The 26,428-nt window shown below is 51.3% G+C and overlaps 1 protein-coding gene across 4 annotated transcripts in view; it reads left to right on the top strand.

Moving 5' to 3' along the window:
• FAM193A (family with sequence similarity 193 member A) overlaps positions 1–26,428 on the top strand; it is a 489,141-nt gene that overhangs the window by 398,303 nt on the left and 64,410 nt on the right. The gene's annotated exons all lie outside the window — the stretch shown is intronic.

Genomic DNA, 26,428 nt, shown 5'->3' with positions numbered 1-26,428 from the left:
GGGCGTCTTAGGTCGGCGACGGACCCTCACCTCATTTGTATATGGTGTTTGGGGGAGTATCATTGCACCTCATTGTGTGGCGTGCCGAAAGTTGAAGCCGAAGTCACGGCGGGAGCGCCGAATGAAACTTCTCTCAGCGCGTCTCTCCAGCTCGACGTCCTCCCCTCGGTCTGCTTCGGCGGACGGCTTCAGGTCCGGCCGTGGTAGTTGTCCACGCCTTTCTCCGATGTCACTTGAGCGTCGCTCCCCAGTGGGTAAGTGTCGCAGTTCGTCCCCGTGGGGTTGGTTCTTGGCCAACTGGGGGCGTGGACTCGCCGCAGGTGATGCGGCCCCGCATGTCATCCTATCCACCGTTTCCCGGTTTTGGGGCATCGAGAGTCCAGATGGAGACTTACGCGACGGCTTTGCAGGCCTCGCTGGCGTCTCCTCCTCCTCCTTCCCCTCCTGGGTTGTCGGTGGATCCCTCGCCTCGCGCAGAGCCCTCTGCGGCGCCGCCAGTGGCTCCGGCGCCGACTGGGTCGGATCCAGACTTGGAGGATATGGTGCTGTTGGGGTGCGGCTCCTCTGGGGCACCTCCTTCAGGCCATGGCGTCTCTGCCTCGCCGCAAACCCCTGCGGGGGCCCCTGTGGTGGGGTGGGAGGTCGCCGGGGCTGGGGTCGCATTCCCAAGCCCCTGTCGGTCCCTTGGCAGGGTGGTCCTGTCTAAGGCCGAGGTGACGCCGCTACGGCGCCGGCAGCAGCTGGACCGTGCAGAGCCAGAGGGGTCAGTGGCCCCTCCTCGTCCTGCTCTGGGTCGAGGTCTAGGGCAGCCCCCTCGTCCTTCTCCGAGTCCGTCTCGTACCTCTTCACAGGCGGCTGCCTCGTTGGAGGGAGAGTCGGAGGTTGTATTGTCCCTGGCGCCGCCACAGGGATTGCCGGGTGACATTTCCCACCTTCTTGGCCGCGGCCGGTGGAGGGCTTCGAGCCCCTACCCGGGCCCATCCCGTTCCCCCACGCAGGTGGTTGCCTCGGGCCAGCACCGCTCCGGGGCCAGTGCAGCTCGAGCTCTACTTCGGTCCCCGCTCCGGTCTCTGGTGCGGGGTGACTTGGAGGTCCGTTGCCCGGCGACACCGGATGGTGCCGGTGTCCTGCCTCAAGCGGCACACTCCACGGCTCCGCAGAAGGGTCGGACCACGGATTCGTCTTCAGACGCTTCAACTCCGGAGGTAGGCTGCATTTTGGTGTCGTCCTCCCCGGAGAATGGTCGCCGTGTGGTGTCTTTTTCACCGGCATCGAAGGGTGGCTCCCCGCCCTTTCTGAGGCAGGGGTGTTCGTTGGAAGAGCAGTAGGTCCTTCATTCTTCGACACCTCCTTACTTCCAGGTCTGGCCCTTGCCCGCCCCGCTTGGCTTCTGGGACGGCCGCCTTAGTTTGCAGCAGTCGCCCACAGAGGAGTTGCTTTCTCCACCGCGGGGCCCTACGGATGCGGGTGCGGCCTTCACTCATACGGTGTCCACGGCTGTGGCTCACTTTCCGGCGGACCATCTGTTGGAGGTCCTCCACCAGGGCTCTGGTGGGAGGGAAATGTTGCTTCCCTTTTAAGGTTCGCTTCTTTCTGCCTTGACAGGGGCTTGGAGGCGTCCTGCCTCCGGGGACCCAGTGCCTCCGCATCTTCTGCATCGGCACCTTCCGACGCCGCATGACCCGGCGTGCCTGTCCATTCCCCCCTCAGCCGCCAGTCCCCTTCTGCGGACTGCTTTTCCTTCCTTGCCGCCCTTGTGTGTGCTGACTAGGGCCTCCTCCTGTTTGTGGGACTCGGCTGAGTCTCTGGGGTCTGCAGCATCCCAGGACTCTACTCAGGTGGATTTGCGGCGCCATGCATTGGATGGCCGGGAGCTTGCGGCGTTTATTCTCCGCTCTAGACATCTGAGGTGCTGGACCGGGCCATGGCTTCCTCAGTCGCTCTCTGTCGCCATGCTTGGCTTTGGGACGGTGTCTTCTGTGAGAAGTTGGCCTGATATATGATGTCATTAGTTCTAGTGTACACCTTGTATCAGTCCAAACAACCTTTATGGTGATTGGTTGTAAAGTCAACCTTGTAGACCAGCTATCCTAGTGGTAGCATGGACAAGAGCAGTCTTAGGCTAAACTCTGTATGGCATGTGAAGCCAGCTGTTATACCATTATAATCCCTTGAATACCAAATGAAAGGACACCACACCAGATATATATAAAATTAGAATGTATTTATTCTAACATATACCCTCAGTACTCTTTATGAGTTCAGAGGTCTAAGTACAAACAATTTCTTAAGTAGCATACGTTAAGTTACACAGGAAAATACAGTTAGGCCCAGGGGCCACGCAAACCATATACTAAGAGTGGTATAAGTACCACGTCATGAACAGGGAGTAGGCCTAGGGAATCGCTGGGGCTACACTACTCTACCAATAGTTAGGAAGTGGGAGGCCCACGGGGAGCGTGTGCAGTGTGGAAACACACAAGCGAGTCAATGGGAATGTAACAGTTAGAAGTAGGAAGAATAAGGACACTTCCGAAGTAACTAGGAGGAAGCAACTAAAGACTTAGACACTTGGATAGTCAATATCCACTGGAGCACCGGAGTACTCACGTTACCTCACCCACAGGAGACGGGTGCATAGGTGTGAAGATGTGGCGGATGTCGTCGCTGGATCCTATAGATGCCTGAAGAACAGATGCTGGCAGGCGGCCAGGGGGGGGAAGATGTCCGGTGGATCCAAGGATGGATCTTGAAGGAAGAACACCTGCAAGCAGAGGGGACAAAGTCTGGGTCACTAGCCAGTGACCGTGTGGAACCAGGAAGGAACCAGGCGATGTCGTGCAGAACACAGGTGATGTCTTGAAGCTTGTCTCTGCAGCTGCGTAGACCAGGAGGCGTCGAGGACGACCAGAACCAGGGTACGAGCTGTCCCACGAAGGATCTTGCTGATGGCGGAGTCGACGTCCTGATTGGAGTCAACAAGCCTTGGCAAAGGCAACCCACGCGGAAAGGGAAATTCGCTTCAGGTGAAGACCAGGAAGGTCTGAGGTGCTTCTCTTTCACAGGGAAGCAAAGGCCAGTCTGGAGGAGCCAAACCAGCGGTGAAAAGTCAAGGGTTCGTCGTCACTGAGGCTACTAGCCAACGGGCAAGCAACCGGACAGACGCGGCGAGCAGGAAAATGCAGAAGGGCCCCACGCAGAACTCGTGGAGTGTGGAGGGCTGATCTTCGGTGCAGATTGTGCTCGGGGTTGGGGCTTCTCAATCCCCAGAGCACAACTTCGAGGATGCCTCAGAGGCTGCGCTGGAAGCTACTCGCCAATTTTCCCAGGTAGCCGGTCCCACGTCTCTCGTCGCCTCCACGGATCTCAGCTTGGCTGTGGATGTGGATCGGGGTCGGAGAAGTCTGGAGGTCAAGGCGCAGGTCGGGCTCTGCAGTCGGTTCCTCATAGAACTTGGGCAAAGCAAACGGCAGATCGCTTGTTGGTGCCTGTTTGCACAGGGTGGCCACTCCTTGGCCACAAGGGAGATTCTTCAGTCTTCTTTTCGTCAAATGTCGAAGGTCCAGAGTTTCGTGTCTAGTTTCAGTTCAGGATAATCCAAAGTCCCAGGTACTCGGCTCCCACTCTCCCACTCTCATACTAATCTGGGGGGCTGGGTTACCTGCTAGGTCCCTCCTATGGGTGGGACCAGGGAGGGGGGTGGTTACACCCCCTTCCCTTTGTCCAGTTTTGCACCAGGACCAGGACTGGGGCTGGAGTGCCCCAGCACCGGTTTGAACCGGACTATGCGTGGGACACCTTGTGTGCCCCAGGCAGTGTCTCGTTTATTTCATCCCTCCCTGCCCCAATACACTAAGCCCTGTCTAGGGTGGTGCTAGCACCTCCCACGGCAGGAAACCTATTGTTAAAGCCTCCCTCGCTGGAAGGACTCCCAGCAGCAGGAGGTCAGACTTGTGCCCGTGGCAGCAGCATCCATTTTATGATGCTGGGACTCTGGTTAACTTTAACTGGGTAGTAGGACTTCAACATGTATTCTCCCTCTAGAAGGGGGAATACTATCCTCATCGCCAGAAATGGTATGGGGGTATTATTCCAAAGTGTTAGACACCTTACACGACATGTTTTGATACAGCCAAACCATAGTTACCATAACCGCAAAGATTATAAGGCACTTTAAGAGTATATGGTAGGCGATATCATAGAACAGCTATAAGGACATGGTTCCGAAAGCTGCAGACAGGATCAGCTCATGCTAGAGCACCATCTCACATGTTACCAAGCACTCTGCCTTCAGGATTGTTAAGGCCTGCCATAGGAGTGGATGAAAGGTTACCCATGTGTTATATTTATATATATATATATATATATATATATATATATATATTACTATACCTAAGCAAGGGGTGATTACACGACCTTGCCCCAGCTGAGTGATCAGCCAGTTGTGTCATAATGGAAGGCCAGCCAGGGGTGGCATAATACATGCTGCAGCCCCTGGTAGGCCTAGGGTACACCCATGCCCTGGGTACCTAAGGTACACTGTACAGGGCCCTATAAGGTGATCCTTACCAATTGGGTTATGTACCTAAAGTACATAGTATGAATTTAGAGAGAGAACAGCTGGGCTGTGGGTCTGATTAGCAGGCCCACAGCCACATCTAAGTCGAAAACCAGTGAAGCAAAAGCAAAAAGTGGGGGTGACCATAGGAAGCAGACCCTACTCTCCTACATCTTCCCCGAAAATATTCGGGAGAGGCTCATTGATCTCCCATTTGATGGCAGTCTGTTTCATGTCCCGGCCGACTCTGCCATCCAGAGGTTCTTGGCAGGGCTCTATCCTCCTCCGTCCCCTCCTCAGTGACTTCTGAGTTAGGGTTGCTTTTCGGTCTTCTTAGGCCGGCGGTTATGGTTGTGGATTATGTTTTTCTGGCCGTTTACGTCCTTCCTTTGGACTGTGGCATTGTTGGCTGCTGGACGGCCCTTTATTGTTGTGTGTAAGTTCTGCAGGAGTTGTTGCGCAGACTTGGCCCTGAGATTGGGCCTTCTGCTTTGCTTGGGCTGCTGTCAAGCCTGTAGCGGGGAGGTATTTTTCCCCGTGGTTCTTTTGTTTCTTCCTCTGCTGCGGAAGTTCTTCCAAAGAGGGTTCCCATATATTGTGACTTCACGGGCCCTATGTGGGGTTATGGTAGCTATCATGTGGCTTGTGCTCTGCTGGAGGGTTCTGGTCGCATTCGGGTACCTGTTCTCCTTGGTGTTTACGTAGGTAGCTTTTGCTTCCTGAGGTCGTGTGCACGGCCACTCGTGGTGCTGGCCCGGGCCTCTCCTCCTCTCCCTGCTTCCGTTCTGCGGTCTGGGATGTCCCTTGCCAGGCGTTTCCTACTTGATCTTCCTGGGGCCTCTGCTGTTCCTCTTGCTTCTGGCCTTGACTGCCGGCATTGTTCTGGCTGACAGGCTGCTCTCCATCTGGAGTGGTCTTGCCTTCTTCTCCCTAGTTTCCTTTGGGTCTCTAGGCTTCTTCTTCTTCTTCCGTCTTCCTGTCTTGGCATTCGACGGAAGCTATGCTGCCTTGTGAGGGAGTGAGGTGCTTCGGCCTCTCAGCCCTTGCCCTTGGTTCCTCTGTTGTGAGTGTACGAGCCTCTTCTCGTTCTGCTTGTGGGCGTTCCCTTGGCCTGGCAGGGGCGAGGTTCTTCCTGGTCCACAGATTTGGTCCCCTGTGGGGCCCTCTGTTCTGCATTGGCTGGTGGGGTCCTTTCGCAGACCCTCCTTCCCAGGGGGTATTGCTAGGGTATCTATTCAACGTGAAGGAATCTGCGGCTAGTAGTCTCCATCAGATGTACGAGTTACTTATCTTCGGTAACGATGTATCTGGTAGAGACGATTCTAGCCGCAGATGTCTTCACGGCCCGCCCTTCCTCCCCTATTCTGCGAGGACCCTTGGGTTGGTCTAAAGTACTCGCCTCCCGGTGGGGGGCTGTCTCTCCTGTGGGTGCCTTCCTTGTTCTTGAAGGGTGGCTCTGTCTGGGGGCGGTTCCTTCCTCCCTTGGTTCTTTGGAGGATGGGGTTTCAGTGCGCTGGTGCCCCGCTGCTCTGGCTACTCCAGGTTTGGGGGGGGGGGCTTGCTTCTATCCTTGTCCTCCCCTCCTTCCATTGCTGTCCTCTGGTTTGAGGGTCCTCTGGCCATGTCTTGCCCTTGTCCTTGTGGGTGGTTGCCCTCTAGGTTGGGGTGGCTTGGTGGTTTGTTGTCCCTCTCCGTCTTGGGATTGGTCCCCTTCCTTGCTCAGGATGAGGGGGGTGGGCTTCCTACGTGTGCTATGACTTTTATGCCTGTTCTTCCCTTCGGGGCACAGGGATGGGAGGTTGTCTATGTGCAGGCAGGGTGGCTGCGAAGTTTTCTGCTTGTTCTTCTTCTTTCCCTGCCCTTGGGGTCTGCGGTGTTGGTACTACCCTGGTGGTGTCACCGTTTATTTCCAACTTTTTTGCTCTTCGCACACTGTTCCCATGCTCCCACAGTTTATCTGGTGATTCCACATTGTGGTGCGGAAAGATCTCCGAAGAAAACTGACGTGGGTGTGCCATGGTGGGTCTTATGTGACCTCACTGACGTTACGTACTCGGACGACACCTGGGCGGAGTCACGTGATGTCGCCCCGGCGCGCGGGGATGCTGTGGCAAAAAGTTTCCAGATCCAGTCTCACACCTGGGGATAATTCTACATGAAGGAATCTGCGGCTAGAATCGTCTCTACCAGATACATCGTTACCGAAGGTAAGTAACTCGTACTTAAAGGACTCTCGGGCTACGGCCAAGTCCTTGAGCTTCTCCACCACCCGCTCTGCGCAGTCTGCTTTTCGCCCCATTTGTGGCTACGGAAGGGGTGCCCCACCATGTTCTGCCCAAAGCCACAGGCCTGCGCAAGTTCAGCCCCTGGGCGGCTGGGGACGTGGGGCCCACCGCCGTGGTCTGGGGGCCAGTCCACCACCGCCCCCTCTGCAGCAACCTCCAAACCCTCCCAGTCTGTTCTTTCAGGGCCACCGAACGCCAGTGGGCAGCAGGATTCGCCATCACCTTCCCCACTGGCGCACCATCACGTCAGACAGGTGAGTTTTGCAAATAGTCTGCAGGGGCTACTCCCTCCCCTTCGAAACTGCCCTTTCATCCATGTCACCTCAGCACCATCGCATGTTGGAGGATCATCTGGCCCTTCTTCATCAGGAAGATTCGGCTCTCTTGGCCAAGGGAGCCATCAAGCGAGTTCCTGCCCCAGAAGTAGGTCATGGTTGCTATTCCCACTACTTTCTGGTGCCCAAGAAGGACAAAGGCCTGCGTCCTATCTTTGATCTCAGAAACGTCAACCGCTTCCTCTGGAAGGAGAAGTTCAAAATGTTGACGCTAGCTCAGGTCCTGTCTGCCCTCGACCCTGGAGACTGGATGGTAGCGTTGGAGTCGCAGGACGCTTACTTTCACATCCCGTCCTGCCGGCCCAACGGCGTTACCTGTGGTTCTTGGTAGGCCACGAGCACTTTCAATTTACTGTGCTCCCCTTTGACCTTACCAGCGCCCCTCGGTTGTTCACGAAAGTGATGGGGGTGGCTACAGCTCATCTGCGCAGACCAGGGGTTCCAGTCTTCCCCTATCGCTACGACTGGCTGTTGAAGGCGGTCTCACACCAGGCAGTTGTCTCCCACCTCCAGACTACGGCAGCCCTCCTGCACTCACTGGGATTCACTATGAACGTGCCGAAGTCACACCTGACTCCCTCTCAGAAGCTCCTTTTCATTGTAGCGGTTCTGGACATGACGCAGTTTCGGTTTTATCCTCCTGAGCAGCGAGTCCGGGATATTCGGGCTAGGATTCCCATCTTTCAACCTCGATCCCGGGTTTCGGTCAGAATGTCCCTGAGGCTGCTGGGCCTCATGGTCTTCTGCATCCTGCTGGTGGATCGTGCCAGGTGGCATATGCGGGCTTTGCAGTGGTAGCTGAAGTTCCAGTGGGCACAACATCAGGGGAATCTATCTAATTGCGTTCATATCTCAGAGGGCACTGCACGTCAATTTCAGTGGTGGCTAATGAACCAGGATTGGGTCAACGGCAGACCCCTCTCCCTTCCTCAACCGGAGTACACAGTGGTGACGGATGCATCACTTCTAGGGTGGGGTTGCCACATGGGAGAGGCGGAGATCAGAGGCTTCTGATCTCTGGGGGAGTCTGGGCACCATATCAACCTTCTGGATCTTTGGGCAATCCGTCTTACACTGAAAGCATTCCTTCCCTCTGTCTGTGGAAGAGTGGTTCAGGTGTTCACGGACAACACCGCTGCCATGTGGTACTGCAACAAACAAGGCAGGGTGGGATCGCTGACCCTATGTCAAGAGGCTCTCCGTCTCTCGACATGGCTGGAACATCAGAGCATATCCTTGGTGGTTCAACACCTGGCAGGTTCACTGAACGGCAGGGCGGATGAACTCCGTCGCAGGATGGATCACAAATGTAGTCTTCGCTCAGAGGTGGTGCAAGGTCTCTTTCAGCAGTGGGTAGAGCGTTGGTTAGATCGACTCTCCACTGAAGAGAACGCGCAATGTCAGCAATTCTGCGCGTTGGAATATTTTTCCTCCTGTTCCGTTCATAATGCCTCAGTGGAACTTGAACTTGGTTCTTACTTTCCTTACGTGCGCTCCCTTTGAGCCGCTTCATAACCGTCCTCAGACTTCTTACCTTAAAGACTGCCTTTCTGGTTGCCATCACCTCTGCTCGCAGTTTGCATAGGGACCTCAATTCCTTGAAAGGCAAGTGTAAGTAAGGTGTGAGGTCGAGCTCCTCCACCAGGTCCATGTTATTATTGTCACTAACTGTTGGGTTTGTTTGAGTCATTCTAACCCGACAGTTCTAATCCTCTACCCTGACTATAGTGACTTTTATTTTTTTTAAATTCTAATGGGACTTAAGCAAGGCCCTAGCAAGACTTTTAGTTATTTTGGAAAAGACCAATCCGAATTCTAAAGTCCATTTTAAGAGTTCTGTCGTGTGATCAGATGGTAACCAAGTAGTCCAACAAATGCAAGTTAGTATCCCACCGCTGATCCACCAATGTGAGAAAGTGGCTCTGTATATACTGTTCCTTAATAGGTACAGGGTGTACAGAGTACACAGTCCCCAAGGGTTTGACAGAGGCTAAAGTTAGATATAACCTTACTCTCTAAAGTGGTAGCTTGGTCGAGCAGTAAGGCAGTATCAGAGGACAGTGTAAAGCATTTGTTGTACACAGTCAGGAAATGGTCTCACACACTCAATAACTGAACTCTAGGCCAATGGTTTATATATAAAAAATATATGCTTGTTTTATTTTAGAACCAACACTTGGCATTAAAATATACTTTCTCAGAATGAGATGCTTTAAATACTTTTGCAATATGCAATTGACTTTTGTAAACAGTTACAAGTGGTTGCAATAGGCAACACTATTTTAAACACAATAATGCATTGAGCTCAATAGAAATTTCAAGTTATTTGCAACAGATTACTTTTAGGATTACTTTTGGAATTCCAGGACTGGATGCTAGATTCAGTCCTGCGTCAGTACTTCGAATCAAGTGATGAAAGTCAACTTAATTACTGTGTTGATTTTTAAACAATGTTTAGCTATTTTAAAAGATGACACTTAAAAAATATTTCAAAGAAAACAGTCAATGATTCCCTATGGAAGAAAATTCAAGTTGCAGGTACAGTATGTTCTCGTTACTTTTGTAATCCAGTACTGGGTACCTAGACTCAGTACTGGGACCTTTATCCAAAACAGGTAAGTAATTACGTTTTCAGATATTATACGATTTTTAGAGAATATTTAAAGATTTCAGAAATGGACACTTAGAAGATATTTCACAGAAAAACAGTCAATGATTTCCTATGGAAGAAAATTGGGTTACTGGTAAGTACAGTTGTAAGTATTTAGTGCTGGGCACCAAGATCCAGCACTGGGAGCTCACCTAAGAGCAGGTGAGTATTTTGGTTTTTGTTACTCGGCTGATTTTTGGTGAATATTTCAAGATTTGAAAAGTCCACACTTAGACTGGCTTTTTCCTGAAATTTCTTCTATGTTACCCTATGAAGAAAATCGAGTTATCGCTTTAAAGGTAAGTACTCGACTGGCAGAGTTAAGGTTCTGGGCATAGACTCAGGGGTCCCCCAGGGTCCGGTAGGTACAGTTGGTTCACCCTCAGCGACTCTAGGGCGGCCGGGTGCAGAGAGAGTTGGGCCCAATGTTATCCTATGAGGGATAGGGGGGCCTTGGTTGGTGGCTGCTGACTAGCAAGCCAGGCGGCTGTGGGGGCTGGGCTCCAGGTCACTTACTCAAGGCAAGTGGGGAAGTAGGTAGGTGTAGAGGTTGCACTGCCGAGGCCACTTGGGCGGCTGGGTGCAGGGTGATTTTGAGCCTTCGGGCGCTCAATTGATTTCAATGGGAAATCTCCGGTTTAGAAAAAGACTGCAAGCTCGGGGACGAGGATTCTTCAGGTGCCACCACCACTTCGAGAGGTAAGTTTGGTAGTTGGAGGGTAGGTAGGTATCCCGGGATTGGGCACAGGGGACCGTGGGGCGCCGCGTGCAGGGGTGCCTTTTGGTGTCGGGAAATCTTACCCTCTGTTGATCGCGGTAGGGGGGCACCTTGTTCTGAGGCTGCAGGCTTCCTCAGGAGTGTTGAGGGAGGTCCTTGGGTGCCGGACTCGGGGTCATAGTCGCCGTGGGGTCGTCCTCGTGGTCTTTTTTCACTCCGGCACTGGCCATGCTTGGCTGGTGCAGTGTGTGCTGGGTTCGTGGTTCCGGGCTGCTGCCAGGGATTAGAGGTAGGATTTGAGTAGAGCCTCTACTCATGGGAGTCCCAGGGGCTTAGAGCCAAAAGGTAGCCAGCTCCTCCGGGGTTTGTGGGTTGCTGGCCACAAGAGATGCCGGGTTGGAGCAGGTTCGAGGGTCGACAGGCCGGTAGGGCTGGGGCCAAAGCAGTTGGTGTCTTCCTCTTCTTAGCAGCTGCAGGGCAAGTCTTCTTTCTTCTTGCTCTTCTTTGTATTTTTGAATCTGGAATCTGGGGAAGGAAGGTTCAGGGTGCCCCTAAATACTAGATTTAGGGGCGTTACAGGTAGGTGAAGGGTAGGGACCAATGGGTCCCTGTCCTGGGGTGGGTACACCCCCTATCCTGCCTCTCTCCTGTGGCAGGGGGGGCAGTAGCCTAGTCCTGATAGGGTAGGGCTTCCCATCTTCAAGATGGCGAGTGCCCGGAGATGTGCTTCACCTCGCCTCCCCCACCTGAGGGGTGGGGTTGGCAGGCTGGCACATCCCCTGTCCTTTTTTGGGGTTTCTGACCAAGCTTCCCGCCAGAGTGGGGGGTTGCAGTGGCCTGGGGAAGCTCACAGGCATGCCTTTGAAGGCATGCCTTTGAAGCTTCCCCCCTGCCCATCCTGGGGGAGGAGATTTAGCACCTCGCCCAGGATGTGCATTTTTGCAGGCCCAGGAGAGCAGGGGATCTCCCACCCAGGGGTCCAGCAACATGTCTGCTGTGTGGCAGCCTAGGCAGCCTCAGAGCAGACATGGATTGTAGGTTAGGTTTAAGGGGGCATCTCGAAGATGCCCTCTGGGGTGCTTGGTACATTAAATCCCACACTGGCATCAGTGTGGGTTTAATGTGCTGAGAAGTTTGATACCAAACTTCTTAGTCTTCAGTGTTGCCATTATGGTGCTGTGGAGTTCGTGTTTGACGAGCTCTCAGCACCATGTACTCTTAAATGGCAGCACTGCACTTACAGTGCTCAGGAATGGACCTGGGTACTGTAGGGGCACAGGGCTCCTACTCCTTTGCCCACACCATTGGCATAAGGCACCCAGCTAGAGGGGTGGCTGATGTATGTCATGGCAGTGTAGGTGATGGGCATGGCACACAGGGATGTGTGCCATGTCGACTTTGTTTTGTCTTGCACCCAGACACCCAGCCTGCAAAGGCAGTGTGTGTGTGTGTGTGTAAGGGTACAGGGCCTCTAAGAGTGGCACAATGAGTGCTGCAGCCCTTAGAGGCCTTCCCTGGTCAGAAGGCCCTGGGTACCTAGAGTACCATTTACCAGGGGCTGACATGTGGCCAGGGTTTGCCAATTGGGAGTTTGTGTGTTTTAGAGAAGGAATATAGTCCCTGGGCACCTGATTGGCAGGAGTCCAGGGCACACTCAGTCAAAGTACATTCAGCAATTCAGCAAAAAGTGGGGGCATACCATGCAAGAAAGATGGCACTTTCTCACAGTCCTCAGAACCAAACCTTCCTTTCTCCGCAAGGTGGTTACTTCTTTCCACATTGGTCAAACCATCACTTTGCCCACCTTCTTTCCGCATCCTTCTAAGGAGGAAGAGAGGCCCACCGTCTGGATCCAGAACGTGCGCTTTTATTTTATTTGGATCGCACCAAGCAATTCCGGGTGGATGACCAGCTCATTGTTGGCTACGTGGGCCCCAAAAAAGGTCGGGCCGTGCACAAATGGACCATCCCTAGGTGGGTCGTTCTATGCATCAAAGCTTGCTACTCTTTGCCAAAAGGGGAGCCTCCAGTGGGACTGCACGCCCATTCCACCAGGGCGACGGCAGCTACCACTGCTTTGGAACAGGGAGTCCCCCTCAATGACAACTGTCAGGCAGCTACGTGGGCATCTCTGCACACGTTCACAATACACTACTGTCTGGACAGCCATGTCCGGAGAGACAGCTTCTTTGGCCGTTCTGTTCTCCAGGACTTTCTGGTGTGAACTTGGTTCGCAGACCCACCTCCGGGGTTGGTGTTGCCGGGGTATCTATTCACAAGGTAAGAAATCTATAACTGTCTCTTTCAGATGAACAAGTTACCTTCGATAACGATATATCCGTAAGAGACATAGATTCCTTACTGCCCCACCCAGCCTCCCCGTTCTGCTAACTGACTTATAGGGTCAGCGAATCCCTTTCGGGGCCCTAGGTTTGTGGACCAGTGGTCAGTGTCTTGCATGGGTCTGCGCTTCTGGAATGGAATGTTGTGTAAAAACTGATGTCCGCGCGCGAAAATGTAGTCTAAGTAGCTACCGTGATGTCATTCCGGCGACCACGACGCCAACTATGAACGCGGAGCCGACCGACGCCACCCTTCGACTCGCAGGGGTACAGCTAATGGAAAAAAAAACTCTGGATCTAGTCTGACGCCCGGGGGTAATTCACAAGGTAAGGAATCTATAACTTATCTTTGTCTCTTACAGATATATCTTTACCGAAGGTAAGTAACTTGTTTGTTAAACTCTGATTTTGACGTAAACAAACAAGCAACATCTACCTGGCTTTCTGTAAAAATTAAGGATTTTCTTCGACAGCTCTCAACCTTCTACTCTAATCAGTCTGCTTATCTCGGTTAATTAATTTTGCTTCCCTTGATTTTTCTTCCCTCTGTCTTTCAGCTGCCCTGACTCCTCCTTTTTCTGAAACCCCTTCCTCCATTCCTGTGTAAAAAGTGAAGTGGCATCCTTCATGCCTGAGTGCCAAATATGTGCACAATTTGAGTTTTACCTTCATTTGCATCTTTAAATTTAGACACCATCTTTAGGAGCATTAACACCAGCATCCTCATATAGCACGGCGCTTGGCTCAGTATCTCCGTATTCGAGCCCTAGATGCAAGATCACTTTCTAAACATTCCTTTTGATAGATAGCATCTTTTTGGCCGTATAGATGACAAGATGCTAAAAAAAGACTCAGATGTAGCCAAGTCTATCTTTGCCCTTCAGTACTACCCCCCCCCCCCCCCCCCCCCACTCCTCCTTTCTCATACACCAACTCAGAAGCAGAGCCAAGGCTCCAGCATCCACCCTGTGAACCAGCTACCAGCACCAGCAGAAGTTCCTTCAGGATACGCAGACCTGTAAAGCCTTCTTACAGTTTGGCTATAGGGTCAACGGTTGAGGCAAGGGGAGACTGAGGTTTTTCCTCTTCCAAGTGAGAGGCAATTACCTTGTGCAAATGGGTTCTCACTGTAGTTCATCAAGGATACTGCCTAGAGCTCCACAGCACGCCACCTAGCATTCTGCCTTGATACCATATCCACAGCCCAGACCATCTTCGGCTTCTCAAAAAGGAAGTGCTGGTGCTCCGAGCAAAAGGGACCATCTATCTGATGTCCTTACACCTGTGTGGCAAAGTGGTGTACTCCCTATAATACTTCATACCTAAGAACACGTCCTTCTGGCAAGTCTGGTCCATTGGTCGCTGAACTAATACATAGTTGTAATATTTTCACATAATTGCCTTGCAGAATTTTAATCCACTGCTTAGATAAAGGGTCTTTCTCCCCACCACTGGTTTCTTTGCTTTGTGGTAAGTGTATAGCATTACCAGTTTATAATTTACTCAGTGTGTCTATGGCTCCTAGGGTGTACACAAAGTATCTGGCTGGAACAGTGAGTGAGTGAGAGGTGGGCAACTACTTTGCAGACCTGCTTAGTAAGACTCAACAGCAAGACCATTAATGGGAACTGAACTTACAAGTCCTCCAGGCTTCTGCCAGAGGGGCAACCAAACCCTTGAATTTTTATGTATAATGCTCCCAAAAAAGCACAACATGCCAGATCTTTGCCTCCTAAGAGTCTACACCCACAGTCTGTGCAGTGCACTAAAGAGGATGTGGTTAAGGATATTTTCTTGCACTTTTTCCTCCTCTCCCAATCGTTCCATACATGTTGAGGAAAATGAGGCAGGTATCCTTGACCCTCATCCTAGTGGCACCAACCTAGTACTCCCTCTTCCTCGAGATTTTGATCAGCCCAACTGATGCTGAAGGTGGACCTCACTCAGCTCCATGGTCTGCTCAAACAACCAGACTCCATATGGCTCAACTTAGCAATTTGGCACATGAGGTCCTGGAATGTAGGCTCCCAAAGGAGCGCATGTTCTTTCTGCGTGTGGAAAAGTGAAAAAGGTTTGTGCACTACTGCAAAACTCACAAAAGGTGATGGGGAATACTTGGATATAGTTGGAGTACTGGCAATTGTTCGGGGTAGCATTCCAACCCATTGTTAGATCTCGCCTGACCCAGCGCATGCGCTGGTCTGGCGAGACATTTTGTGAGGGCTCCAAAAAGTGCTACCAGGCCAGCCTAGAGCTACAGTGCATGTGCGTGGGCCCGCGCGTCGCTCTTTACCGCGATTACTTTCACTTTCGCAGCCGCACGGCCGCTTTGATGTTCTCCGTGAGGCTTCAATAGATTGCAGCAGTTAAAACAAGCATTGGCATAGCCAATAGGTCTCGCTTTTGGGACATTATAAGTGTTTAGTTATGCAACTGTTTCATGTCTAAACACTTAGAAGGTTATAAGGTCCCAAAGGCGAGACCTATTGGCTATGCCAATGCCTGTTTTTTTTGCTCACTGTGCCACCTCAGATTCGACCCAGTCATATACTGCCTTGGTCCTACTCCAGTAGGAACAGTCCAGCCACAACAGCCAAGTTAGGTCCTCTTTGAACCAGAACATAGACAACCCAAGACCGTTTTTGACCTAGTTGGGCCTCTTCAGTCAGAGAGCTTGGTTTCTGTGGCATAATGACCACAAGACTCTCATCTGGGCATAGCCGTTTCCACTTAGGGCATTCCATGAAACACAGAAGGCGATGGAAGGAATACTTCTAATAGTCTAACCACTGACAGTCACTTGGGGTAGCATTCCAAACCATTTTCTTTTTTTTGTCCACTGTGCCACTATGTTGGCATTCCTCCCATCACCTTTTGTGTATTTGGTTTTTTACTACTCCATCGATAAAAAACATAGACCCAAGCAAGGTATTTGTGCAAGATATCATTTGCTACCTGTTACACCTCCAAAAGGTAAAGTTAGTATACACGTCCATCCATCTACATTTGGCTGCAATTGGAGCATACATCAAGAACGGGGAACATACTTCCCTTTGCAAAAACATGTTACAAACTACTGGACCAAACACTAGATGGCAGGAGTAAGCAGAGCATGTAAATCTACAGCACTACATGCTACAGACCTAGCGCAGGGTGTACGAAACTGTCTCTTTATGTGATATATCAAAATGAGATATAGCGTGTTAAGAGTTCAGGGGTTCCCTTATGAGTGGATAGGGGGCTTGTTATGGCAGTTCCAAGGTGTTCTGCTGGGGGGGGGGGGGGGGGTGGCGTTTGGTCAAGCAGCCTTAGTCTTTTCACAGAGTAGGGCAAGACATCTGAAAATACACGCAATGGTCAATAAAAGACACACGACTCAAGAAAGAGAGCCACACCAATTTATAGAATTACACTTTGGGCACTTTGTGGAGGCTGCAATAATATCCTATAAGAGGAAAAGTCAATGCGGCATTCAGGTATAGTACAGCGACTTATAGGACCCTCCCCTAGGAGTTTAGGTGAGTTGTGGGCAAGGGCCAAGGCATCACCAGCAGAACACCACCAGTGGCACTAGGGCAGCCGGGTGCAGAGGTGCAAAAAAGTGTTGGGTGCCCAGTGTTATTCTATGGAGAACGGTCAAGGCTTTGATTGAGGAGCCATTCGGGCTAAATCAACAGGGGAACTCGGGTCACACGACTCTCAGGAACGTAGGGACACCGTTGGTCCTTTTCTCCATGTCTCAGGGGCGATGGGTGCAGAGGTGTCTTTAGGTGCGGAGTTTTTCTTTCTAGAGGGGGCCTGCTTGCAGAGGCTGCAGGTAACGTCTGTGGTCTCCCCAGAGACCGCTGGACTCGGTCTCTGGGGGCCCACACTGGACTCGGTCTCTGGAGGGCGCTAACTACTGTTAGCCCACTTCAACTCGGTCTTGGAGCGACTGGTGCTGTGGTGTCTTCGGGCATCCGGTGTCTGCGGTCACGGAGTCCTTCCAGGAGTCTTTGAATGCCTGCAGGTTGCTGGAAGCAGGGCCTCTACTTCTCAGGAGATGTTTGTTCCTGGGTGAAGTGCTGGTAGGTCTCCCGAGCTTTGGTGACTCAGCAGCTGCAGGACAGTCGACTTTTGGTGCAATTGGCAAAGGCAGCAGGCAGGCTGGCAGGGTTGGTGCTAAGACAGTTACTGGATCTACTGTTCTTGCAGGATGCGATTCTTCTCGTCCTTCATCTTTCAGGTCGGCAGGAGCTGTTCTGGTGACAGGGGCTCCCCTAAATAGTGAATTTACAGGTGTTGGGCGGAGTGTAGGGTAGTAGTCAATGGGCTACTGACCCTTGGGCTCACTACGCCCCCTACATGACTACATTCTGTGGGAAGGAGACATAACCCTGTCCCAGAATTTTTAAGTATGCCATCACAAGGAGAGCTATTTCTGAAAAATCATATCCACCTCAGTTTAGCCCACCGTAGGGCTGGTACTAGCCTGAGGGTGGCACCCCACCTGACTAGCTAATTCTCCCGCCTGTCCAGGTGCCACAGGGGCTCTGGAGAAAGGGTGTCTGCTTCCTCTCCTGTGAGGGGAGCTAGATTCACATTTCAAAGGCGGCAACTCTTTGAAGCTTCTTGGACTAGGGAGGCTATTCAGCTGGCCCTCCTGTGGAAGAAGGTGTGACAGGCTTTGTGCTGGGTCTCCTCTCACCCTAGGAGGTCAGAACAGTGTCTCAGGTTGCAGGCTAGCGGAAACCAGTCAGTGAGCACACCAGAGGCTGGTAGGTTTTCAGGGAGCACCTCTAAGGTGCCCTCTGGGTTCATGTATTGGTAAATCCACGACTTGAGTCCCTCAGGGTTGCACAATTCATGCTGCAGGTCTGGGGAGGGGGAGGGGGGTGGTCTTTAGTAACTCAGTCTCAGTCCCTAGCTCACAGGGGTACTATTTGCTAGGGACTTGGAGTCCTTGCCAATTAGGGGGACAGTTGTACAGTTTTGGGAAAGAGGTCTGGCACTACGGACCTGGTTAGCAGGAACCCAGTGTACTGCCAGTCGAAATCACACCATGTACCAGGCATAAGGTAAGGGTGACCATGTCAAAAAGGAGTACTTTCCTTCATAGGGCAAGTCATATAACATTGCTGGTGTTAGAGTAATTAATATTTTCTTTGCTGGTACTAACCATACCCTCCTTCAATTTAAGAGAAAGAATAAGGCTGTGAATTTGATGCTCGATTTATGTATGAAAGTAATATACTGCAAAATGAATGTAACTTGTAACTGTAGCCATTCAGCATGCAACTTTGGGTACATTTACTTGTATGAGTGCAAAGGTGAATGAAATCACCTCTCAGTTGCCTCCCACATAACAAATATTCTGGGTGGAAAAGTCTGTAGAGGATGTCATGGTGTTGGACTTTTTAGGCTTTTGGCCTGTTTAGTAATTTGAGATGTTGGTGAGTAGTCCTTTCCAACCGACCCATTTGTTGAAGGAATCTGTGATAAAAATCGAGCTATAAATCTGCTTTTACACGCAAGTATTGTCTCATGTGAAAAATATTCACATTTTTACTGCTGAATCCTTATGTCTATCTCTGCTCATCTGGAGAATTGAAGGTAGCCTAGGATAAATTGAAACATTTTAGTCCCAGAGTGGTGGTTTTTGACTGTCTAAGCTGAAGTATCTGTAGGTTTAATTGAAATGGGAAGAATTCAGTGTTCACCACAGACATCATTGCTGTAGTACTGATCATTTGCAAGTTGATTTGATTGCCTTTTAATTTTTCTTGGTATTGAAGGTTGCAGTCGAAATAACTTTGCTCTGTCCTTCAATGCAACTCTCATGTTGGTGTTCTATGTATTTTAACAGACTCCTACTGTTAGATCACCTCAGTGTTTTTAAAGCACACATTCCAGACAATTCGTACTGTTTAAAATATTGTCAGACGTGACTCCTGGGATTAATTAGATGACCTACAAGACACTGTCATAATGACTCGCCAAACCATTTTCACTGAAACGTATGCCCTAGATACATGCAGCAAGGCCAACACCACTGGTTTAGTATTTTTTCATGTGCTAGATACTAAAAACATTTGTATTTTCCACCTATATTTTTACTGTTCAGTTGTTGCATTTTACCATTTGGTGAGTTTTTATCTCAGCCAAGAACCTCTAGCCATTGGACATGCAGAATGAGCATTTATGTGGTGCACTTATGTATATTTGTTCTGTTACATAAGGGGATTCTTGCTGCCCTTTCCTCTTTTTTTCTAGTGATTATTTCCCTTTCATGACTGTCTTCAGTATTTTTTATGCTTTAGTGGAGACTTGCTTCCAAATCTGACCACCAATTTGCACTACTATATAACCAAGCATCCTGGTGGTTGCGCTTGTAAGCTTTTCGTCTCATCCCACCTTGATGACACTTGTCAAAGATGCTTTCCTGATGGGGCACATTTTTACAGCCTTTCAAGAGTCCTGTTAAGTGAGGATTCGGCAGCCAGGTTAACAACTATCTGCAATGCAATAACCAATCTAGGACAGCCAACAGTTACATTGTACAGTTATGAACACTCACTACAGATGCGTGAACAATGCAGGAGCAGTGTGGTGCTTGACAGATTGTTCACTGCTGTCTTGCTGCATGTTGAGTAGAGGCTGTAAATTAGTTTTTGTTCTCTGCGTGTGTACTGTGGCTACTGAATAATTCCTCTGGTGAACTGACCAGAAGATACCAACACATGGATTGGCAATTGTCCATCCTTAATCCGCTTTAATTCGCTCATGCCTTCACAACTGGTTAGTCATTGTCTGCACCACACTCAGGACAGGGAAGCTGCTAAAACAATACTCTGCAACTTAAAATTTGCTTGGAGCTCACTATTGCCCAAGCCCCTTTCTCCTATCAACCACCCACAGCCAGTTTGTTCTTTCTGATTGTCCTGTAGGGCATGACTTTGCTTCTGTAGTGCTGTCACCTGTCCTTTCACTCCACCAAATTCTTGAAAGATCGTGTCTTTCCAATTTACATGTTTTCTTTGTACTTGCAATTGGCAAAAAAACATTGCTTCCTCCCTGCATTCAGTTAACTAGGGACTTCAAACATTTTGGTTGAATAAGGTAAGTACTTTTCGAGTACCCCAGGTATTGGTCATTTTCAGCTGTGGTCAGACCTGGCATCCCTCACTTTTAGGGAGGGCGCATTTGACCTGTAGGAGCATAAGGACCTCTTGCTTGGTGGCTGAAGCATCTGTAGTGCCAGTAGGCAGCAGGACCGTGGACCGGAATTTGCTTCTTTGGTGCCTACGGCTGCAGGGGAGTAACTCCTCTACTCCAAGGGAGTTTTTCGGATAATTGATAAATCGCTGGCAGCCCTCCGGGTTTCTTGGAATCTGGTGCAGCAGGCAGGCTAACAGGGTTGCCGCCAAGTCAGTCATTCTCCTCTCTTCTCAGGTCAGCAGTCTTCTTTGTCCACTCCTCCTTTGTGTCCATTGAATCTGAAGTCCTGGTATCATGGGGTCCCCTAAATACCCAATTTAGGGGCGTGAAGTGGAGTAAGGGGTAGTAGCCAATGTGCAACTTACCACTGGAGTCATTACACCCCCTAGATGACCACTTCCTCTGGGGAGTGGGCATCACCCTGTCCCAGAATTCCTAATTACACCACACACAAGATGGTGGAATTTCTAACTTCATGTTCACTTAGGCTGTTCCTCCTAGAGATGTGTCCAGCCTGGCAGTGCAACATGCCTACCGCATAGCTAATTTTCCCATCTGTCCTCGTGCCAGATTGACCCTGGGCAGGGGGTGGCATTTCCTCTGTCAAGGGAAGCCTTGGGTCGCATATCAAACGCAACAGAGGCATTTGAAGCCTCCCGCCTTGAAATGCAGATCAATAGTCATCCTGTTTGGATGAGGTGCAAACACCACCTGCCAGAGCAGGCATTGTTTCTGTGCTCTTGAGAACGGGGCTCTCACCTCCTAGGGGGGTCAGAAACTCAGCTGTGATGGCAGGCTGGGCTGGGCCAGTCATCCAGCACACTAGAGGACTAGCTGGGTTCAGGGGTGGTACCTCTAAGGTACCCTCTGAGTGCAGGTATCAATAAATCCATCACTGGAATCATTGTGGGTTTATTACTACAGGGTATCTGAATGAGACCATTTGTTATGGATTCCTCACCTTAGAAACGCCCCCAGGCATCAGACTGGATCCAGAGAATTATTTTCTCAGCAGTACCTCTGCGCGTCGATAGGTGGCGTCGGTCGACTCCGCGTTAGTCGTTGGTGTCGTGGTTGCCAGAATGACGTCGCTGTATCTACTTAGACGCCGCCCTCGCACGCTGACCTCAGTTTCTTTTTCCGCATCAGCCAGCGCAGATCCGGAGAGAGCGGTACCTCGAGTAACTTTTTGACTTTCTTTTTGTGACTTTTGTCAACTTCTGTTTTTAGAGTCTTTCAACTCCTGGTGCACATGGATGTCATCGCGACAGACCGACTTCAAGCCTCATGGCTCCTGCCACAAGCTGATGTTGGTGACGGACCCCCATTGTGTGCGCCTCTGGTAGCTGGAGCGCGACCATGACCTGAAGTCTTGCTCTGACTGACGGGCCATGGCTTCTGAGTCTTTGCGGGAGCGGTCCCGAAAGCTTCTGGAGGCCCAGCAGTCTGCTCCGCACTGCGCAAGGTCCTGGGCGAGAGGGAGGTCACGGGACCAGTCGCGGAGCCATCGCTTCTCATCTAAGGCTTTGTCTTCTGGTAAGTCGAAGCACAAGAAGAAGGCGAAGAAGCATCATTGCTCTTTGCGTTCTCCCAATCCCGTCGGCTGACGCGGCAGGTAATCGTCCGGCTCTGCCCCCGGAGCCTATTGGGTCGACTCCAGCCTTCGCTCCCTTTCCAGGATCCGGAGCGACCCCTGCCCAGCTTCAAAGCTTTTACAAAGCCTTACACTCTGTCTTCGGGCAGCCCAACTCCGCCTGCGAACCTTCGGGCCCCACGGACTTGGTTGAGGGCTCTAGGCCTTCGATGTTGGCGGCAGCACCGCAGGGCCCCCAAGGATCCAGGCTTGGATCCAGATCTGCGCCGGTCGACCTTGTGACACCTCCGGCGCCGAATCGATTGACGACACCCCCACCGCCATTGAGTCCTCAACATCCAAGGGACGCATTCCCTAACGCACCACCTGATGGGGAATCCAAGAAGCTGGACCACCTTCCATGGGAACAAGATGTTTTCTTGCTCCAGCTTGGGACTGCAGTCGGTGAGCACCGCATGTCTATTTGGTTGTACTCCTACTCGTGTGGGACTCGCGCAGGTGCTGCCACAGTGCCTGGAGGAGGCCCGGGCCGTGCTCTCCCGTGCTGTTGCCGAAGGGAGAGACACAGCGAAGTTCACTATCCGGTGTGGGCTGGACACCGCCGACTCACTGGGCTGGACGATTTCCACGTCGGTAGCATTGAGCCGCTAAGCCTGGTTGAAGTCCACTGGCTTTTCGGGGAATGTCCAAGCAACACTTTTGGACATGCCCTTTGATGGCAGTCGCCTATTTGGTGACCAGGTAGACAACGCGCTGGAGCGCTGTAAGGATTCTATGGCTATGGCCAGATCCTTAGGCCTCTCTACCACCTCCCACCCAGCGCAGTCTGCTTTTCTCCCCTTTCGAGGCTACGGAAGGGGAGCCCTGCCACATTCAGCCGAGGCCACAGGCCTGCACAAGCTGTCCAGCCTCTGCGCGGCCGGAGACGTGGATCCCACTGCCATGGGGGGCCAGCAGGCAGGCTAGTCCACCAGTACCCCCTCCTAGTCTGTCCTTTCAGGCCCATCAATTGCCAGTGGGTGGCAGGATTCGCCATCACCTCCCACACTGGCTCAACATCACGTGGGACAGGTGGGTTTTGCAGATAGTCCAAAGGGGCTACTCCCTCCCCTTCGAGACTACCCCTCCATCCATGCCAGAGGATCACCTGGCCCTTCTCCAACAGGAAGTCCCGGCTCTCTTGGCCAAGGGAGCCATTGAGCTCGTTCCTGCCCCAGAAGTCGATCGTGGTTGGTATTCCCACTACTTTCTGGTGCCGAAGGACTAGGGCCTGCGTCCTATCTTGTATCTCAGGGACGTCAACCCAAGATGTTGACACTGGCTCAGGTCCTATCTGCTCCCGACCCTGGAGACTGGATGGTAGCGTTGGACTTGCAGGACGCCTATTTTCACATTCCCTTCCTGCCGGCCCACTGGTGTTACCTGCCGTTCAAGGTAGGCCGCAAGCCCTTTCAGTTTACCATGCTCCCCTTTGGCCTTACCAGCGCCCCTCGGGTGTTCACAAAAGTGATGGCTGTGGTCGCAGCTCATCTGCACAAATCATGGGTTCCAGTCTTCCTCTATCTCGACGACTCGCTGTTGAAGGCGGGCTCGCCCCAGGCTGTCATCACCCACCTCCAGACTACGGCTGACCTCCTACATTCGCTGGGGTTCAACATCATTGTGCCGAAGTCGCACCTGATCCCCTCTCAGAAGCTCCTTTTTATCGGAGCAGTTCTGGACACAGCACAGTTTCGGGTTTATCAGAATGACCCTGAGGCTACTTGGCCTCATGCATCCTGCTGGTGGACTATGCCAGGTGGCATATGCAGGGTCTGCTGTGGGACTTGAAGTTCCAGTGGGCACAGTATCAGGGGAATTTTTCAGATTGCATCCAGATCTCGGAGGGCCTTGCACACCATTTGTAGTGGTGGCTAACAAACCAAGATTGGGCCAACGGCAGATGCCTTCCCCTTCCCCAACCGGAGTTCACAGTGGTGACCGATGAATCACTGCTGGGCTGGGGCGGCCACATGGGAGAGGCGGAGATCAGTGTCCTCTGGTCACCGGCGGAGTCTGGGCTCCATATCAACCTTCTGGAGCTTCAGGCGATTCGTCTTGCACTGAAAGCATTCCTTACCTCTGTCTGGGGAAGTGTAGTGCAGGTGTTCACGGACAACACCACTGCCATGTTGTACTGCAACTAACAGGGTGGGGTGGGGTCATGGGCCTTATGTCAAGAGGCTCTCTGCCTTTGGACCTGGCTGGAATATCAGGGCATATCCCTGGTGATTCAACACCTGGCAGGTTCTCTGAACGCCAGGGCAGACTAACTCAGCCGCAGGTGCATGATGAATTACGATTGGCGTCGTCACTCGGAGGTGGTGCAAGGTCTTTTTCAGCAGTGGGGTGAGCCTTGGTTAGATCTCTTCGGTGGCGAAGAGAACGCGCAATGTCATCAGTTCATCGCATTGGAATTTCCAAGGCGGCACTCACAAGGCGGCGCTTTTCATCACAGGTGGATTTGCGGTCTTCTATACACCATTCCGCCTATATCACTTCTGCCCAGATTGCAGATAAAACGCAACCGGGCCCAAGTCCTTCTTGTGGCTCCGGATTGGGCGAGAAGAGTGTGGTATCCCGATCTGACTGCCTCTTCGGGAGGATCTTCTGTCACAACAGCAGGGGATGGTCTTCGACCCGAACCTGTCCAGCCTCCACCTCCTTGCCTGGAGATTGAGCGGCGGCAGTTGACAGCTTTCAACCTTCCTCCCGAAGTCTGTAATGTTAACTCGGCAGTCAGGCATCCCTCCACTAAAACGGTATACGCCTGTAGATAGAACAAATTTGTGGCATGGTGCACAGCAAAGGCTGTGGTTCCCCTTTCTGCCCCTTTTTCAGAGGTTCTCCTCTTCATTCTTTCTTTGGCCCTGCAGGGCTCTGCTCAGGGCACTTTTGGCCATTTCGGCCTTCCTTTGGCAGCCTGACCAGCCTTCTCTTCAAGTCCCCTATTGTAAATCGCTTCCTTAAGTGCATTACTCACTTGTATCCTCCTACTCCTTTTGTGATGCCCCTGTGGAACTTGAACCTGGTTATTACTTCTCTTACGTGTGCTCCTTTCGAGCCGCTCCATAACTGTCCTCTCAGACTCTTGACCCTTAAAACTGCCTTTCTGGTTGCCATCCCCTCTGCTCACAGGTGTGTAAGCTCCAAGCCCTTTCTTCGAAACCTCCTTTCCTGGCTGTTCATCCGGACAAAGATGTCCTCCTCACTAGACCACTTTGGGAAGAAAAGAAGGTTACCTCTTTCCATATCGGACAGACCACCCTCTTTTCGCCTCTGCATCCTTCTAAAGAGAAAGAGAGGCTCCACCGTCTGGATCCAAAACGTGTGCTTTCGTTCTATCTGGATTGCACAAAAAATTCCGGGTGGATGACCAGCCCTTTGTTGGCTATGTGGGCGTCAAGAAAGGTCGGGCCATGCAGAAATGGACCATCTCCAGATGGGTCGTTCTTTGCATCAAGATCTGGTATTCTTTAACAAAAAAGGAACTTCCTGTGGGGTTTCATGCCCATTCCACTAGAACGACGGCAGCCACAACTGCTTTGGGACGTGGAGTCCCCCTTCTTGACATCTGCCAGGCAGCTATGTGTTTCATTCGACACATTTACCAACACTACTGCCAGGACAGCCAAGTCTGGAGAGACGGCTTCTTCGGCCGTTCAGTTCTCCAGTATTTCTGGTGTGAACTTTGTTTGCAGACCCACCACCGGTGTTGGTATTGCTGGAGTATCTATTCTAAGGTGAGGAATCTATAACTAATTGTCTCTTTGAGACTAACAAGTTACTTACCTTATTTACCTTTGGTTACGATATATCTGTAGGAGACCTAGTTTAGGTTATGGATTCCTCACCACCCCACCCATCCTCCCCGTTCTGTGAACTGACTTCTAGGGTAAGGGCCTCCCTTTCAGGGCCCTAGTTGTTTGAATGTTGTGTAAAGAACTGATGTCAGCGCGCGAGGGCGTCTAATTAGATACCGCGACATCATTCTGGCGACCACAACGATGATGGCGGAGTCGAGCGACGCCACCTATCGACGCGCAGAGGTACTACTGAGGAAAAAATTGTCCGGATCCAGTCTGACGCCTGAGGGTAATTCTAAGGTGAGGAATCCATAAATAATCTGTCTCTTACAGTTATATCCTTACGGAAGGTAAGTAACTTGTTTGTTTGATACCATCGGTAACTCGTTTTGACTAGTGCCCGGTACATACCTTAAGATGGCATACCTACTGACTTACAATATCTAGTAATCGAACAAGTCATCACAGGGGCATATCTGCTCATGCAGATATGTCTTCACATAAAATACAATGCACCCTACCTAAAGGCTCAAAGGCCTGCTGTATGCGTGGCTTACATAAATTAGATGTATTGACCTTGGCCTGGCACACACAAGTTTGTCATGTCATGTTTTCACTCATGGTTTGCACTGTTATGCAGCCTGCAATGACAGTCTGTGGAATTTGTTTTTGGGTTCCTTAGGGTGTTACAAGACATGCAGCAACCCTTAGGGACCCTCTTCAACACCCATGCCCTTGGAACCTAGGGTACCATTTACTAGAGACATACAGGGGTGCTAATGACCTTAGCCATTTGTTTGAACAATCAGACTTCACCTTGTTTTAGGGAAGGAGCACTGGCACTGAGGTCTGGTTAGTAGCCCTCTGTGCACTGTCAGTCGACAATCGGCATCAAGTAGCTAAA

The sequence above is a fragment of the Triturus cristatus genome, chromosome 2_2 (assembly GCF_964204655.1).
Source record: "Triturus cristatus chromosome 2_2, aTriCri1.1, whole genome shotgun sequence".
Taxonomy (NCBI): domain Eukaryota; kingdom Metazoa; phylum Chordata; class Amphibia; order Caudata; family Salamandridae; genus Triturus; species Triturus cristatus.
This window is presented reverse-complemented; position numbering and strand designations above follow the sequence as displayed.